The sequence below is a fragment of the Panthera uncia genome, chromosome A2 (genome assembly GCF_023721935.1).
Source record: "Panthera uncia isolate 11264 chromosome A2, Puncia_PCG_1.0, whole genome shotgun sequence".
In the NCBI taxonomy this organism is placed as follows: domain Eukaryota; kingdom Metazoa; phylum Chordata; class Mammalia; order Carnivora; family Felidae; genus Panthera; species Panthera uncia.
Genome location: NC_064816.1, coordinates 72,930,841 through 72,948,842, shown reverse-complemented (window position 1 = coordinate 72,948,842; position 18,002 = coordinate 72,930,841). Strand labels below are relative to the sequence as shown.

Genomic DNA, 18,002 nt, shown 5'->3' with positions numbered 1-18,002 from the left:
TTTGGCAAGTTCACATTTTTATATCTCTAATTTTCTCAAGCTGGGGCCATCTGTATATAAAAGCACAAAATAGCTGGAGAGGTGAGATGATCTAAGAATTTTCCTGTTATTCTGAAAAAATACTAGCTTTGACTCTTAGTAAGGTCTTCTCAATGCATTTCTTTTCAGTGCATGGGTATTATCATATTTCATTTTTGCAGGACGATTTATAAGCTATTTCTATTTCATGATGTCAAATGATTTCAATGACCTGAAGTACCACAAGAAAATATCTCTTTAAAGTATTTCCTATTGGATGCTATGAAATGGAGACTATTCTCCGTTTGTCAAGACATCACTGCAAACATTTTTATCCTTGTCCCTTTCTCTTTCTTTCAGATTTTAAGTTATTACCTTTACAGGGGGGCTCTTTCCTCACTCCTCATTATTTATAATCTCTCTTGGACCTTGTGCTGTAGGACACTTCTCCAGGATGTCTCATTACCCACCTGAGCCTTCCCGCCCTCTGAATCCCTCTCACCCTTGCTGATCTCTGCTCCTCCAGCCCCAGTCCCAGCAAACGAAACCGACCATGAACTCACCGACTCCCTGCTGCTTAATGGGTCCCTTTATGGTCCTAGGACAGCAATCAACCCTTGATATATTTTACCTTCCACTCTAAATTGGCGTCAGGGTAACTGTTACTAGAAACAAATAGCCATGGAGTTTTAAAAACCCTATACCGGGGTGCCTGGGTGGCTCAGTCGGTTAAGCGTCGAGCTCCTGGTTTGGGGTCAGGTCATGGTCTCATGGTTCTTAAGTTCGAGCCCTGCATTGGGCTCTGCACTGATGGCTGTGGAGCCTGCTTGGCTCCCTCTCTCTTTGCCCCTCCCCTGCTCACTCTCTCTTTCTCTCTCTCTCTCAAAATAAATAAACATTTAAAAAATAAAGTATTCCAGCTATTACAATTTGTGAGACATATGATATATCACAATTTATGTAAACTACAACACATGCTATAAATTAAGACAGTCAATTCTGGAGTGAACTTGCTTTTGTTTATATTACAGTTTTAATTATCTCTGAATATCTACTAATTTTTTATGTTGTTGCCATGTCAATGTTCTTTCTCTAAAAACAGAAATATTTGAAAGTATTGAATGATATAAAAAGTGGCTTTTGCCCATCATGCTACCAACATCAGGACAAAAAACTATGTCATCAAGTCATCTGAATGGTCAAAGATACCAAAGCAAAATTTTTCCAATTATGGTTTCATGGAACGCCAGGAAGCATTTCAAAGTATCCCAAATTATTTTTGATTTCGCTTACATTTCAGTAAGCTCGACCTCGCCAGGAGCTGTTTTATTATTCTGGCTATACCCACAGCCAACTTCTCTTTCAGAAATGCTTTAAATCAGATGCTGGCCTAGCGAACTGAATGGGGTACCATGCGCCATATTAAAAACTTCAGTAGCAAGTGGAACCGTGATGGACCCCCACCGGAAGCAGAAAGGTGAAATCACGCTTCCCAGATATACTCACGTGGGAAGAAACACGGCTTCGCCAATATGTAGGGCAGACTTATCTACCTTGTCATGTATCAAAACAATCTGTGGTCAATACCAAAACCCTGTAATGAGATTTTACATGGGGAGCTGACTGGGCATTTCTGTATTTATTCCAGTAGATACTCCAGGGGAAAGAGGACTATTTGCAATGCAATTAGGGGGGACAAGTGCATCCGAGTACACGCCAGACGCAGGGGCCTCCCCGGATTCACACAGGCCAATGTCTTAATGCAGCGAACGGCACCGAACTACACTTCCTACAGTTTTCAAACTTTCGTCGGTTAACTAGATGTTTACCGAGCGCCTCGCTCGGGCATGCCACTTTTGTGGATACGCCATCCAGCCCCTACGGACCTTGTTCCAACACCATCTGTCACTTAAGCTTGCACAGATTCAAAAATTTCAATTCACACTCATCTACTCGGCACTCAAACTGAAGCTATAATTCAAATTTCGACATGAAGCTTGAATTCCTTTTCACTGTTCTTCAACTTTGACCTGGCTCCCCCTCCTCTTCCTTCGCTGAAAAGGGCCAAGACAACAGCCCAGCAAGTGGGGCAGGCAAAACAGGCCTCTTTTGTTCACTTTTGTCCCTTCAGCTCTCTATTGAGGTGAGGGACTAAAAGGCCCCACAGGCTTTGGAAGGCAGCAGCTTTTGCTTGCAAGCCATCCTTCCTCAGGGCCCAAGAAAACTCTAGGATGAAACTCTTTTTTGACAGTCCGCTTCTACCTTACAGCATAATTAATGGAAGATTAGTCCTTTTTTTTCCTTTCCCCTCCCCTTGGAGAGAATCTGCTAATGGCGTTCAACATGAGCTTGTCGTGTTTGGCAAAAATGTATGCTTGTAAATCATGCCGTTCAAATGTCAAGGTCATCTAAAAGTGGCATGAAACTGCTTTAAAGTTGCAATTTGGAGAAAAGATCACTACCTACTGAATACATATACTGAATTTTTTGAATGCTCTCAGCCCACTTGAGAAAGATAAATCGAATTCATTGCATATTACACAGTAGAAGACCTCCTACAGGATTCCCTCAGATTGCCTTGGGAATATGTGTTTGTGGTTACAGTGGGTTTCGAACCAATATACGACACACATCATAAAATTTAAATATACACATGAACAGATAGGTAGATAGATAGATAGATAGATGATGTTCAAAAGATTCTTTCCAGCCCTATCACCACTTAATAAGGATTTCAGATGTCTCCGAACATCAAATCGCTATGTTGTACACATGAAACTAATAAAATGTTGTATGTTGATTACAGGTCAATTACAAAAAGAATTTTAGAAAGGATCCTTTCGTCTGATAATAACTACCTTTTCCACTCTCGTGTGAGTTCAACAGTGCTTTTAAGGCACGGCATTGTGGAAGCAGATCAGAGAGCTCACAAGACAAGCTGCATTCATCACTCCTGTTTCTGAACTGAATAAGCCATTTGGACAGTATGTGCAGTGGACGAGCACTAGCCTTTGTGAATTTGTTCCCTTTACCACCAGCATTTCTTAGATTCACTAGCTTTTCAGTTACTTACGGGAAGCCCTCCATCAGACTTTTCAAAACTACCTTTTTCTAATTTGAAATTCCAATCTTGTAGGCCAGTAAAATAGGTCAATTAAGTTGACACCGCATCTTTTTTATTAGCTCAGCTAAGCAATGATAATTGGGTAGTGAGGGTTTATACTGTCATCTTTGAAGATTCAATGGTAGGGAGAAATGCCCAGTGCAGACCTGCAGTTCACAAGTCCAGCACATCCCTAAATAGGATATTCCTATCTGTTTGCAGATATGAGGCGAATTTGCTCCTGATCTGGGTTAAAATGCGAATGTTATTTTTCTCTGTAAAATAAAATCATACTAGTATTTCATCTAGCCTCAGAGCAAGGCCACTTCACCCAGCTGTGCTACAGACACATATGCTCTAATTCAACATTAAAAAAAAATAACATGAATGTCCTTCACCAGTGCTGGCTTAGCCTGGGCGATGACACACGTGTTCCGTAGCATCTATTTCATGCTCTATGCAAAGTACGGGGTCAATCGTTACTCGTTAAAAATGATACATCTCCTGGGGCGCCTGGGTGGCTCGGTCGGTTAGGCATCCGACTTTGGATCAGGTCATGATCTCACAGTTCATGGGTTCGAGCCCCTACCTCTCCCTCTCTTTCAAAAAAAATTTAAAAAAAACCATGCATCTCCTTATTAAAAAAAAAATTAAAACAATAAGTTAGAAAATGTCGTGAAACCCTTGTTCATGACATAGTATATTAGTTTATTAATTAGTATATTAATTACTAATATGTTAGTAAATTAATTAGTATATTAATTTATAACTTTAAAGAGTAACAGCTATAGTTCTTTCCACCCATTAGGATGGCTATTGTCAAGAAAACAGAAAATCGGGGCACCTGGGTGGCTCAGTTGGTTGAGTGTCAGACTTCAGCGCAGGTCATGATCTCGTGGTCCGTAAGTTCGAGCCCCACGTTGGGATCTGTGCTGACAGCTCAGAGCCTAGAGCCTGCTTCAGATTCTGTGTCTCCCTCTCTCTGCCCCTTCCTGCTCATGCTCTGTGTGTCTCTGTCTGTCTCTCAAAAATAAATATTTAAAAAATTTTTAAAGAAACAGAAAATAAGGGTTGGTGAATACATGGAGAAACCGGAACCCTGTGCTCTCTTGGTGGGAATGTAAATGGTAAATCTGCGGTGGAAAACAGTACGGTGGTTCCTCAAAAAAATTAAAACAATGCCTTGACCTTACGATCCAGAAATCCCACTTCTGGGCATATATCCAAAAGAACTGAAAGCAATGACTCAAAAAGGTATTTGTGCACCCATGTTCATAGCAGCACTCTTCACGATAGCCCCAAACTGGAAACAGCCCAACAGACGAATGAATTTTTAAAAAAAATGATTGACAGACGAATGAAATTTTTTTCACGTGGTATTACATACAACGGAATATTATTCAGCTTTCAAATGGAAGGAAATTCTGACACATGGAGGAGCCCTGAAAACATCATGCTAAGTGAAATAAGCCAGTCACAAAAGGGACACAGACTGTAGGATCCCACTCGTACGAGGTACTGAGGACAGTCAAATTCACAGACAAGAAAATAGAATGATCCTTGCCAGGGCCTGGGAGGAGGAGGAATGGGTAGTTATTGCTTCATGGGGATTGAGTTATAGCTGGGGAAGGTGAGAAAAGTTCTGGAGATGGACAGTGGTGATGGTTGTGAAACATCCTGAAGTACTCAATGCCACTAAATTACATAGTTAAAAATGGTTAGAGCCGTTTTCACAATAAAAGAGTGGCTTGGCGAAACCATCACATTTTCAATAAATATATGATGTTTGCTCCCCCATTTAAATCTTTTTTTTTTTAATGTGTTTTTATTTTTGAGAGTGAGAGAGACAAAGCACAAGCGGGGGAGGGGCAGAGAGGGGGAGACACAGAATGTGAAGCAGCTCCAGGCTCTGAGCTGTCACCCCAGAGCCCGACACGGGGCTCAAACTTACAGACTGCGAGGTCATGAGCTGACCTGAAGTCGGACCCTTAACCGAGTGAGCCACCCAGGCGCCCCGCTCCCCAGTTTAAAGACAACCTGATATTGGAGGTAGAGCTGTTCCTGTAGCTTCTTCACGTAGCCTCCTCCTTCACATTTTAAGCGGAAAAACGAACCGTTCGTCAATTCGTTTTGGCACATTTTCCTATTCTTAGAAACTTCAGTCCTGATGGTAAGAGAGACTCTTCAAAACTAAAGGGGCTTTTCATTTGCCTCGGCAGACAAAGGATAAAGTTAGCCACTCTGTTCTTGCCCCTAGCATCCCTAGGTGTCCTCTGTCCTCACCTGGCAGAAAGGTTCAGGGCTCCTTCAGCAGGGGAAGGAAAATACACCTAAAAAGCATTTAATAATTTTTTAATCATTTTCAAATTACTTCCTTTTCGCCAATCACCTCAGCAGTTCAGGGCTGACCTAAAGCAGCGTTTGGATGCAAACACATAAAACTTCCTAGAGAAGACTACAGAAACTCTATATTCTAGTTAACCTTGTTTTCAGCTACCATACTTGTCAGCTGGAAACTGGTCTTTGGAAGTGGGGATGAGACTCCCCAGGCTGCTGATGGAGGCAAGCAAATCAGGACTGCTATGGATTGGACTGTGAGCCCCAAAACTCGTATGTGAAAGACCTAACCCCCAATGTGACCGTATTTGGAGATAAGGCTCTGGGGAGGTAATTAAGGTTCACTGAGGTAATAAGGATGTGGTCCTAATCCAATAGCATCAGTGGCCTTATAAGAAGAGGGAGAGAGAGATCTCGATGCACATCCACCGAGGAAAGCATGTGCGAGCACACAGCAGGAAGATGGTCATTTGTAAGCCAGGGAAACAGCCCTCACTAGAGCCTGCCCATGTTGGTGCCCTGATCCCAGAATTCCCAACTCCAGAACTTGAAGAAAGCAAAGTTCTGTTCCTTACACCACTCAGTCTATGGTATTTGGTTATGGCAGCCCCAGCTGACTAGAACAAAGACCTTCTGATTTCCTGGTGAGAATCTCAGGGAAACAGCTTACCCTTCAGATAAGTCTCAGTGCTTACCCTTCAGGGAGCGAGCGATGACTGGTAGGAGCCACAAGAGGACTTTCTCAGATGTTCATAATGTTCTATTCCTTGATTTGGGCACTCGTTACACCCATGTGTTCAGTTTGAGCAAGTTCATCAGGCTGTACATTTACGATATGTGAAAAAAGAGTCTGTGTGCAGAAGTATGCAGCCATACTTCTAATTTTATCATTGGAACTAATCTCCCTGGGGGCACCTGGGTGGCTCAGTCAGTTGAGCACTAACTCTTGATTTCATCTCAGTTTGTGGGATCGAGTCCCACTTCAGAATATACGGCAACATGGAGTCTGCTTGGGATTCTCTCTCTCTCCTCTCTCAGCCCCTTGCCCATGCATGTGCCCTTTCTCTCCCTCCCTCTCTCTCTCTCTCTCTCTCAAAATAAATAAAAATGAAACTTAATTAATATTTCTGAAGGCAGGAACTGCAGTGTCTAGGACACTAGACTATCCATTCAGTAAATATTTATGAATGAATGAATGAATGAATGAATGACTTAAAGTATTTCTTCATCAGAAAAGCATCCTGTGGGGTTCCATTAAATAGCTCCTTCGTACATGCAAATACATTATCTGCCATTTCTGTTTCTATCCAGCCAGTTGTACAAGGAAAACTACACCTACATGAAAATGTTATTCAAAAGGATCCTTTAGGAAGTTTTCTGTAGCCCAGGTACAGTACCCTCTCCTGCTTCGGAAGCACTTATACCCCCAGCTATCCTTGTCGTGGTCACATCAGCCTCACAGGAAGTACCGTTTCCAAAGATGAGTTTGCTTTTCATTTACCGTCACTGCTGCAATAACGAAATGATATCATGTGGGGAGACTGGCCTTCAGTCCAAAGACCTCATCACTACCCGGCATTAGGTGGCTGGGTGACCTCTCAGCACCCCATTGTACTCATTCAGAAACCAAAACATTTGGATACAGTGTTCTCTTACAGCTCTCAAATTCCTGGATGATGTGAAATGTTTTGCAACTTTCCTGCAATAAAGTACAAAGCAGGCTGAACGAAGACCATGAGTCAGTAGGATTAAGAATGCACAATGAGGGGCGCCTGGGTGGCTCAGTCGGTTGAGCGTCTGGCTTTGGCTCAGGTCATGATCTCACAGTTTGTGGGTTCAAGCCCCACATCGGGCTCTGTGCTGACAGCTCAGAGCCTGGAGCCTGCTTCCGATTCTGTGTCTCCCTCTCTCTCTGCTCCTCCCCCACTCATGCTCTGCCTCTCTCTCTCTCCCTCCTTCAAAAATAAATAAAAACATTAAAAAAATTTTAAAGAATGCGCAATGAGTTCACAATTACAAACATGCTGAAGGCTATTCCAGGAACAGCTGATCTCACTTTAGGTCAAATTCTTGTTTCTACGAGTTAATATGCAGCATCTTTGTAAATGCACCACACAGTCAAATACTCAGGATATCGGATACTTTCCTAAGATGTCATAGTAGGGTCTTATTCAAATTCAACAACCAATTTGAGGAGTAAATCTGCAGTCAAAGGAGTGTACAAAGGAGATTCGGGACTGGGGAGCCTACTAGAAACATTTGCCAAATGGAAATGTTTGCTTTTTCTTAAAATTAAAAAAAGAAAAAAGTTTTCTGAAAAATTGCAATGTTCCAGGAACCTCTCAGCCTCTCTGTAATCATAGAGGCATCTCGTCACTAAGAACAGTCCGGTGACTGTAACTGGCTAGGCAAATAGCAGGGCACTTAAAAGCTAACAGGAATAAAAGAACATGTAAAGGAATTCCAGGGCAATACGAGGCAATAAAAGGCTATTCCACAATACAATCTGCTGATTTACAGTAGCGCCTGCTACTGTGAGGTCTGTGGGAGTCAGAACTGAATGGCCTTATAATGTCCCTGATCACTTGGTGGTTTTAGGCTTCCCTAAACTAATGCGATAAGCCTCCAAAAAGTCCCCATTTTCACAGTCTGGGATGGTAAAGTGTAGGGGCAAAACTCACCCTTGCTCCTGCCCCCCACTCCCCTCCCCTGCTTCCTAGCTATGTGGCCTTGGGAAAGTTAACTGACCTCTCAAGTCTCCGTCTCCTAATTTTAAGAAAAGGGTAGTCATATGTTGTGGAAATTAAAGAAGGTGATACGTGTACCATGCACAGCGCCTGGTACATCTGAAGCTCTCAAAACAACGTGGACTCTCATTACCATTAAAGAGGAAAGTATCCAGTGGTCTAAACCCATTTCAGGACTTCCGGAAAGTCTCCTTTACTCTTGAGCTATTATTACAATATTTTAATAACAGGGCATGGTTAGCCTCAAGCAGTCCCAAACCAAAGCAGCCCAGCCTCCCAAAGGTCTGCCTTCAGTAGCTGCCGCGTTGCTGACAGCCCCAGGGGGAGCTCCTGGTGCAGAACGCAAGCCTCCTGCCCCATTACACTCGCCTCCATCACTTCTCTGCAAGAGCCTCGGGCGAGGAAGGGCCCAGCCTCTCAGACCTGCATCTCTGCGCGTTAACCATGCGGGACCGAGAAGGAAAAGAACATTTCCCTGTTAGGACAAACAGCTCTGCGGAGGGCAAGAGAGAGGCTGGGTGGAAGGAGACGCCCCCGCTCGGCGCCCTCCCTAGGCGTCGGCAGCTGCGCAAGGGCGGCCCCCCGAGCGTGCGGGGGACCGAGGATGCGGCCGAGGGCCCGGAGCCGACGACAGGGGAGGGGATCCGGAGGGAAGGCCAGCGGCCGGCTCACCGGCCCCGCGGGGCCCGAGGACCCCTCTGGAGGCGCCTGCTGCCCAGGGTACACCGCTCCAGGAGTGATGACGAGTCCCCGGCTCACTCGACCGGGGCACCCCCGGTCCCCTCTGGGCGCGGGGAGTTGCGGGCCGGGAACCGCCGAGCCAGCGAGCAGCCGGGGACCAGCACTCGGCGGCGCCCACTCGCGCGGCCAGGAGGGGGCTGGGGGCGGCGCACCGCGCAGATGGCGCTGGCGGCGAGATGGATGCTCCGGAGCCGGCAGTCACTCCCGGCTCAACACAGCATCCCGGGCCAAACGGCTGCCAGAGCCCACTACCGGGAGCCCGGGCAGGGAAGGGGCTCTTCTGGGCCAGCCCCAAACCCTGGTGGGCCAGCCCCAACAGTCCCAGCCCCCGGAGGCTGGGCGGAGCGCCGGGACCCCGAGGACTCGCACCTGTAGGGCCAACAAACCCCCGGAAAGCCCCCACCCTGCTGCCTATGCGGTCTCTCCCCTTCCCCCAGATTCCCCGAGTTCTCCCCTGGGGGGGCGAGAGTGGAGGTCGGCTCGGCCTGGGGCCCGGCGATCGGCGCAGGTGTGAGCACATCCGAACAAAGCCCACGCCCAGATGTGTCCGCGGGGACCCGGACGCGCACCCGCCGGTGCGCGCCGGCCCGGCACCTGCGCTCCACGTCCCGCCGGCACCGTGGCGTGACACCCTACGCCCCCGCGTGCATGGCGGGGAAGCCGCCGTGCCGGGCCCCAGCAGCCTCCCCAGGCCCAACTGGCCACCCAGGGACCCCAGGCAGGGCTTCCCGGAAAGCGCGGGGCGCGGATGAAGAAGTTGTCCACAGACTGGAGGAGGTGAAGGGCCCGCCCAAGCCACCCAGGGCTGCCGCATTTCGGCGAGTCCCCGCCCGGGCGCCCGTCCCCCTCCACCCCGCTCGGCGCCCGCGGGCGCGTCCGAGGCCTGAGGGTTGGAAGGGAGTTGGCCACCAGGTTCGCCCCGCCGCAGAGAGAGCGGCGCGGCGCTGCCAGCCGGGAGGGCGCTCTGCTGAACCCCGGGCCGGCGTCCGAGTGACAACACAGCAGCCCCCGGGTGCCCTCCTCCGCTCCAGCCGTCGCCCCGGAGCAGGACCGAGTGTCACCGCCGGACGCGCACGGAGCTACTCACGTTCTTCCGCCGCGCCCACCGCTCAGCCCCGGCGCGGCCGCCCGGCTCCCCGGAGCGCGGACGTTGTCCGTTCCCGACGGAGCTGTGGCCTCCGGCGGCCCCGCGGTGTCCCCTGCGCCGCGCGTCTGAGGCTCCGACTGCGGCGCGCGTCCGCCCGCGACCCGGGCGAAGCAGGGCTGGCCCCGCGTCGGCGCGCGCCCCCGCCGCTCCCGCCCCTGCGCGCCCGCCCCGCGCCGCGCTCTGCCTCCCGGTCGCTCGCTTTAGCGTCCTACCCCCGCCGCGCTCGCCTCCCCGGCGTCCCCCGCCCTTCCCCGGTTGGCCCGGCCCCTCCCTCCCCTGCGGCTGCGGCGGCGACGAATGGGCTCCGGCCGCCGGCGCCTCGGGGACCGGGTGGCCCCCTCACCTGGGATGCCGCGCCCTCACCCCGCCAAGCGTGTGTGGCGGTGGTTGTCGGGGTCGGGGTCGGGGGGGCACGGAGGGGCGGCAGGGATTTGGCTACAGGAGACGTTCCAGAAAACGGACGGTCTTTAAATGCCGCTCTCATGGGTGTGGGTTTCTGTCTGAGGTCTATGGCCTTTTCATTTTCTCCTTGTGAAGCATTGAATTTCTTCGAAACTCACCGGTTGGATGGGTGAGATTGGTGAACTGGGGGGGGAGGTGTATTTTTATTTGTTTACTTCTATTTATTTATTTTTTTGCAACCGTTCTTTCCAAACAGCCCCCAGAAAGGGGAGCGAGCATTCAGTGTAAGGTAGGTGCTGACTGCCTATTCGCGGTAGGAATTGGGTCTTCTGGTTCCAGGCAATAGGATTAGTTTACATTTGCTTAGTTTCAGATTTGGAAGCTTTATGGAGAACCATTTACAAGGAAAAAAAAAAAAAAAGAAAGAAAGAAAGAAGAAAAAAAGAGGGTTTTCTAAATGTGTAGTATGTTCGGGAGGCCCTTCTCCACTATACCCTAGATGGGGTCCAGGATTTCTTAGCCTGGCACTCAAGGTCATCAGTCATCTCAGGTCTGCAGCCTGACTTCTGAGAACTTCCCTCCCAACCGCCAGGCATCACACGGCTTGACCAGTTGACCATTTACTGCGGTCTCGAACCCTCACTAAGGCTTAGCTGGAGAATGGAGTTTTTTTCCTTCTCTAGTGTCACTCAGGAAAACATTTGTGAAGCCCCTCCTCTCTTCTCTCCACCCCCAGGCTCCTCTCCTGGGCCCCAGGACTAGGGCAGGGATTCGGGAATAAAAAAGGCGCAAGGGCGATGTTCCAGGCCCTGACTACTCCTCTGCTCTACTCTAACTTGAGTTTGAACTTGCCACTTCAACCCACCCACACACGCAGGGGAGCAGCCTTCCTTTCCTTCTGCTAATACCACCCTCTCCTCCTCCCACCGCCTGATATGCTCCAGGCACCCAGAACCTCCTGTTCCTGAAACCACAGTTCCCGAACCCGTGTTCTCATCGCTGACTACGGGTCTTTGCTTAGTCTCATCCCTCTTCTGGCCCTGATCTTTACCCACTACCTCTCACCTCTCAATGAATTGTCCAAATTTCCTTCGGAATGACCTTTCAAAAAGAAAAAAGAAGAAGAAGAAGAAGAAGAAGAAGAAGAAGAAGAAGAAGAAGAAGAGGGGGAGGAAAGAAGAATGTGCTTTCATGATACCCTTATTTCAAAGTTTGGCCTGGTTCTCTGTTGCCTATAAAATAAATTCCAGAACTCCTGGCAGGCTCCTTCACGATCTGCTCTAACTTCTGTCTCCATCCTCCAGTGAGAAGAATTGCTTTCATTCTAAGCCTTTGCACGGGAGACTCCTCTTACCTAGAATATTCCTCCATTTTTTTTTTTCCCATCTGGTAAACTTGTTCATCTCTCAGACTTGCTCAGTTGTTACTTCCTCCGTGAAGTCTTTCCTGAGTCCCTGTGTGTTTAGCCGTAATAATACCTGTCGCATCGTTACGATTGCATGTCTGACTATACAAAATATCCCTTCTTGGAGGACAATTTGTCATTTATTATTGTGTGACCTTATTTCCTACCCAACACAAATGGACCCACCGGTAATCACAATACTCCAATCTCACTGCCTCCTCATTCCCACCCGTGTGAAGGACTTCAAGACCCATCGACCCCCTCCTCACCCCAGTCATTGCTGAGAGTCCTGGGGTTTCCCGCGTATCCTCTGCCTTGTGCCCACCTACCCCAGGGGTGCCCCTTCACCCCAGCCACTGTGAACGTTCTCCTTTCCAGGGCAAGGATGAGGTGGGAAGATGGCACTCTGCCGTCTCCAGTTCTTGCCCTCGTTTTGTGTAGCAGTTTGTCCCAGTGGGCACTTAAGCAGGACTGTCTGTATCCTCTAGTGTGACAACCTCATAAGGACCATCCTGAAACAACAATTCCAACTTCTGCATGGAACCGTTCCTTTCCTTCAGGCCTCAGCCCTGTGGGCAACATCAGGTCAAGGTAGACACTAAGCGGTCCCGGTGAGGTCCAGGTCGGTCCCGACGCCGTCCAGGCGGCCTGCAATGCAGAGGTACTGAGGTTCTGGAAGGGAGTCTCAGGCAAGTGGCAGCTTCTTGACTTTTCCTTATCTCGACAGGTAGAATAGCAATACTTCATACACAAGTTATTTTAAGGGTCAATCTATATAGCACAGTAGAGTCTGGGACTCAGCAAGTACTCAGCAGATTCTAGTTGGAAAAGCAATTGTTTGATCAGGTGTTTGCTAAGTGAGTGCATACTATTCAGGAAAGGAGCAAAGACAGAAGAGGAAAACAGCTCTGGGGGAAATGGGAGGTTAAGTAACCTGCGGAGGTCACAGACCACTGGGATTCCGGCCAGGGCATTCTGTCCACGCTCTTAACCACAGCTCTCTGCCCCCCTTTCATTGACAGTGCACTCAAAGTTTGTTTTGGTGGGTGCTTCAGAATTTCTCTGCCTCCAAGCAGCGACATCAGAAAGCCATGGAGCCCCCCAGTGGTACCAGCAGTGAATATGTGATCAGCCTTTCCCGTTTCCTCCCGTTTCCTCCTCCATAGTCCTGCTTCTCTTCCTCAGAACCCTCGCTCTCCTTTCCTCTTCCCCTGCTACCGTCTCTCATTTCATTTTCCGTCCTAATTGTCCATCCATGCGTCCGGCTTCCCGCAGGAGGCAGGGCGATGGCCCTGCCCTAAAGCCAAGGCCACGTTCACTGAAACCTAACATGGACCCGGCTATGCCAGGACCTGGCCGTGCATCTGGGAGTGAGTTACTTCCTCTCAGTCTGGCTCCACACTGAGAAATGAAGGAGCCAGGCTAGCTGAGGACAGATACTCTTTTTTTTTTTTTAAGTCTGTCATTCTGTGATTCTGGTGGTGACCAAGAGCATTTCTTTGAGTCCGGTGGCCAAACTCGCAGGAAAGCTGGTGGAACTCTAGGTAGGAAAGAGTGGAACACTGGCAGCAATATAATAACGTTGTTTCCTACACGAGTGCCTCGCACGGGTATCATCTCTGTCTTAATAGCCTGTGGCTGTGCAACGTGAATCGGGGTATTCTAATCCAATATGGTCAAACAGCAGAGTCGTTATTGTGGGCAGCTTCTTAGATGGCACCTAGTGATCCTCTCTTCCTTGTCTATATGTCCTGTGTAGTCCCCTCCCCTTAAGCATAAACTGAACTAGAGACTCACTTCTCTCTCTCTTTTTTTTTTTTTAATGTTTATTAATTTATTTTGAGAGAGAAAGAGAGAGTGAGTGTGCACGCATGCGTGAGAGGGAGACAGAGGATGCCAAGCAGGCCCACGCTGTCAATGCCGAGCCTGGAGCAGAGCTCGAGCTCACAAACCATGAGATCGTGACCTGAGCAGAAATCGAGAGTTGGATGCTTAACCGACTGCGCCACCCAGGCGCACCGAGACTCACTTCTAATGAACGTAATATGGCAAAAGTAGTGGGATGTCACAAAAAGACTGAGGCTCCTTCTCTCTTGCCATTTTGCTTTTTCCCTTGCTTGCTGGAAGGGAAGCCAGCTGCCATGTCGGGAGCCCTCCACACGGCAGGGACCTGAGGGAGGCTTCTGGCCAATAGTTTGTAAAGAGCAGAGTCTTGCCTTAGCCATCTGAGCGTGCTTGGAGGCAGGTCGCCCCTAGGGAGCTGCAGGGTGACTCCAGCCCAGGTCTTGGGAGAGATGTTGGGTCAGAGGACCCAAGTCATCTGCCCCTGGTTTCTCAACCCACAGGAACTGGGAGACAATAGGTGTTTCTAGTTATAGCTATAATTTCGTCACTGATACGATTGTTTAAGTGCATTTCAGAACTCTGAATTCACATCTGACCATGCATATCATATCTGTTTTCTGGATGGGAGAGGGGAAACTGGGTCAGCTGGTGGTTGGGATAAGATGCAGACACAGTCTGGGTAAAGAAGCAAGTGTGGAAAACGCGTTAGACAAGTGTGCCTTGTCCAAAGGTCAACCCCGGCAGTGCCACATCCCAGAGCCACACTTCGCTCCTATAGCCGAGCCCGGGCTTAGACATGCACCGTGCCCCCCAACCCCCCAGGCTGTGCTACTCTCTCCTCTTGGATGTTAGCCACAGCCTCAGCTGGACCACACCCCTTGCAGCCTCACAGTGGGTGCTTATTACCCACCATGGATAATAATAAGATGTGCAGTTATGGATGAAATATAAATAATAACAGGCTGTGTAGTTTCATGCATCACCTAACCAGTAAGCAGTAGAAAGTCTCCACAGATGCAAAACACCAATAGCTCTCATGCCATCTGCCGCACGACCACAGAATTCACTGTCCCTGCCTGGTGCCGTGTGGCACCACAACAGAAACCAGAAATGTGCAACCCAGTCATTGCCTGGTGCTTAGCAACACAGTATCTCTGCACCTATCTAAAGAGCGTACTGCTTAAGCAATTGGAGGAAAATGTGACCTTAGTGGTTGCCATCTGTGGATTTCTTCTCCGGAAGCTTGTGAGTCACTAGGACCTTCTGCTTGGCTCAACCCACCCCCGTGGTTGGGAAACCGGCTTGGAAAGAGGAGAACATTTTCAGTGGTAATAAGTATGTTCCTTATAGCCAACTTCTCCATCTGTTCCTACAGTTTCTATCCATAGGAACGTACAGAGGTTCTGCGGATTGGATTTCAGACTAGCCAAGGTCAGCGTGCAATCAGCCACTGTAGTTGGGGTCATTAGCGACAGCGAACTGTTGCTCTGGAAAATAGAGATGCTGAGAAACACTCTTGATATGTGCCCTTCATTGCTGGCTTAAGAGGGAACAGATGACAGGTACAATAAAGATGGATTCACCACAGAGAAACAAAAGGAAATGGCTTCAGAAATGATACTCTGGGGTCTAAATGAAGGGTTGATCCAAACGCTTTCTCATTTGGTGTTTCGTTGAATTTATTTAGGAAGAAAAAATGGTGTTAGGTTGATGGGCCTATTGTATTTCCTTTTATATTTTTCTTTTAAGCCTCGATTTAAATTTTACTTTAAAGCCTTCCAATATTTTAAAATGCCAAATAGCGACAGGAGACAAGCAAGTTCAGTACCACCGTGCCCTGGGCCTTGTGCTTTCGAAGGCCCTGCTCTGGTCCACAGAGCCCCTGTCACCCCTTCCTCCTCCTGGACCACATCTGGGTACAGAGGATCCCTGAATCTCATCAGGACTTGCAAAGCGTCTGCTCCTCATGCTCCTAACAGAGGACTTTCTGGGGGTGGGCAAAACTGCAGGCCTGATGCATAGAGATCTTAAAAGTTCTCATCACAAGAAGAAACGAAACGAAACAAAGCTGTAACTGCGCATGGCGGTGGATGATAAGCAGACGTATTGTGGTGACCATTTCACAAGATATACAAATGTTGAGTCATTGTGCCATCCACCTGAAACTAATAGGTGTCAATTATATCTCAGTGGAAAAAAGTAAGTGAAGTGATGGACAGGTGGACCATCATGTGATCGTGTGACAACCAGGTGGTAATCGTGTCACCACAGATACGTCTAGAAAATCATCTCCTGGGGCGCCTGGGTGGCTCAGTCGGTTAGGCGGCTGACTTCGGCTCAGGTCACGATCTCGCGGTCCGTGAGTTCTAGCCCCGCGTCGGGCTCTGTGCTGACAGCTCAGAGCCTGGAGCCTGCTTCATATTCTGTGTCTCCCTCTCTCTGACCCTCCCCTGTTCATGCTCTGTCTCTCCCTGTCTCAAAAATAAATAAACATTAAAAAAAATTAAAAAAAAAGAAAAGAAAATCATCTCCTTGTACACCTGAAGCAGACACAATGTTATGTGCCAAATATATCTTAGGAAACCTGGAAAACAGGAACAAAAACAAAGAAACAAACCAACAAAAAGCCCTGGAAGTCCGGTAAGTGGCTGATGCAGCAGTGTGGACAGGATGTGGACACATGGATTGGGGTGTTCACCCAAGTCGGCTTGAGGCCCTCGAAGCTTTATGACTACACCAGGGATGGGCCATGGGCTGGGGTGTGGGGCTGTTTTCATCACCATATTCTGACATGCAACTACGAGAACTCTAAAGTTCAAACGTGGACGTCAAGATCTTTATGAAGGTATCTTTGTCAAAATAGGAAGGCAGAACATATCTTAAAACTTTTAAATATTTACACATGTGGTGTGGACCTCCAATTGTATTCTTTCCCCAAGCTTCCCCTCTCCCCCATTTATTATGGAAGATCCTAAAAGAATCCGTTTCTTACTATGATCAATATACTGATGTATTAAAACATACTGTTAGAATAATAAGGTTACGTCTGGATTTAAGTGATTTTGGTTTGTAATGGTTCGTACATAAATGGATCTCATCTTAATTTTTTTTTTTTTTTGGTAGGGGAGGGGAGAAGAGAAGTAGGGTTATTAGTGTAATAAAATTGTCTTGAATTGACTAATTTGATATTGGTACAGAAAGTGCTTTCCTACCGTTCTCCCCTAGTTTGAAAAACTTACTGGATTTTCATTCAAAACCTACATTTAGAGATAAATGTGTTTTTGTCCTTCAGTGTTTTGATTATTCAGTTCGTTCATTGTTCAGCATTGTTGGTTTCTTCTCGTTGTTGCCATTTGTTGTTTTATTTGAGCTGTTTTCATTTACCAAGAATTTCTTTGATAATGGAAGGGGTGGCAAAAATCAAATCACATCACTTCCTCCTTGATTCCACTTGCTAAAATTAGAGGATGTTTATATTAATAATTTAACGACTTATGGTATAACACAACATGAAAATATCATGCTATAGGTTAAAATAAGGAGAAGACTGAGAAATGAGGAAAATATTTACATGCAATATGGAAGAGTGGAGCGGAAAATGATACGTGTGCTATTATTGCAACTCTAAAAGGCATAAAAGAGAAAGATTATATGCAAATAAAAAGTTCTATTAAGGTGACAGAATTATGGGAGATTTTTAAATTGTGCATGGAAAGTTTGACCAGACATATCTTTCCAAAATAATATTTTTATTTAAAATCTCAGACTCTTCATCGGAATTGGTAAGGATGGAGTAAAACTTTCACTATCAGCAGATGACATGATACTATATATATATGTGTGTGTGTGTGTGTGTGTGTGTGTGTATACACGTATATATATGAATATATATATACATATGCATATGTATATATATGTATATGTACATTTATATATATATATGTATATGTACATTTATATATATATATATATGTATATATATGTATATATAAAACCCTAAAGATTCCACCAAAAAGCTATTAGAACTGATAAATGAATTCAGTAAGGTCACAGGACACAAAATGAATATACAGAAAGCCATTGCATTTCTATGCACTAACAATGAAGCAGCATAAAGAGAAATTAAAAAAAAAAATCCCAGAGAATTGCACCAAAAATAACAAAATATCTAGGAATACATTTGACCAAAGAGGCGAAAGATCTGTGCTCTGAAAACTAGAAAACACTGATGAAAGAAATTGAATACGACACAAAGAA

General features: G+C 47.1%; 1 protein-coding gene across 1 annotated transcript in view; it reads right to left on the bottom strand.

The window, feature by feature from the left end:
• Positions 1-10,225, bottom strand: part of NRCAM (neuronal cell adhesion molecule) — a 282,710-nt gene extending 272,485 nt beyond the window's left edge. The window contains exon 1 of the mRNA XM_049641330.1: positions 10,034-10,225. The gene's annotated coding sequence lies outside the window, so the exon portion shown is untranslated. The remainder of the gene's footprint in view (positions 1-10,033) is intronic.
• Between the last annotated feature and the right edge of the window lie 7,777 nt (positions 10,226-18,002).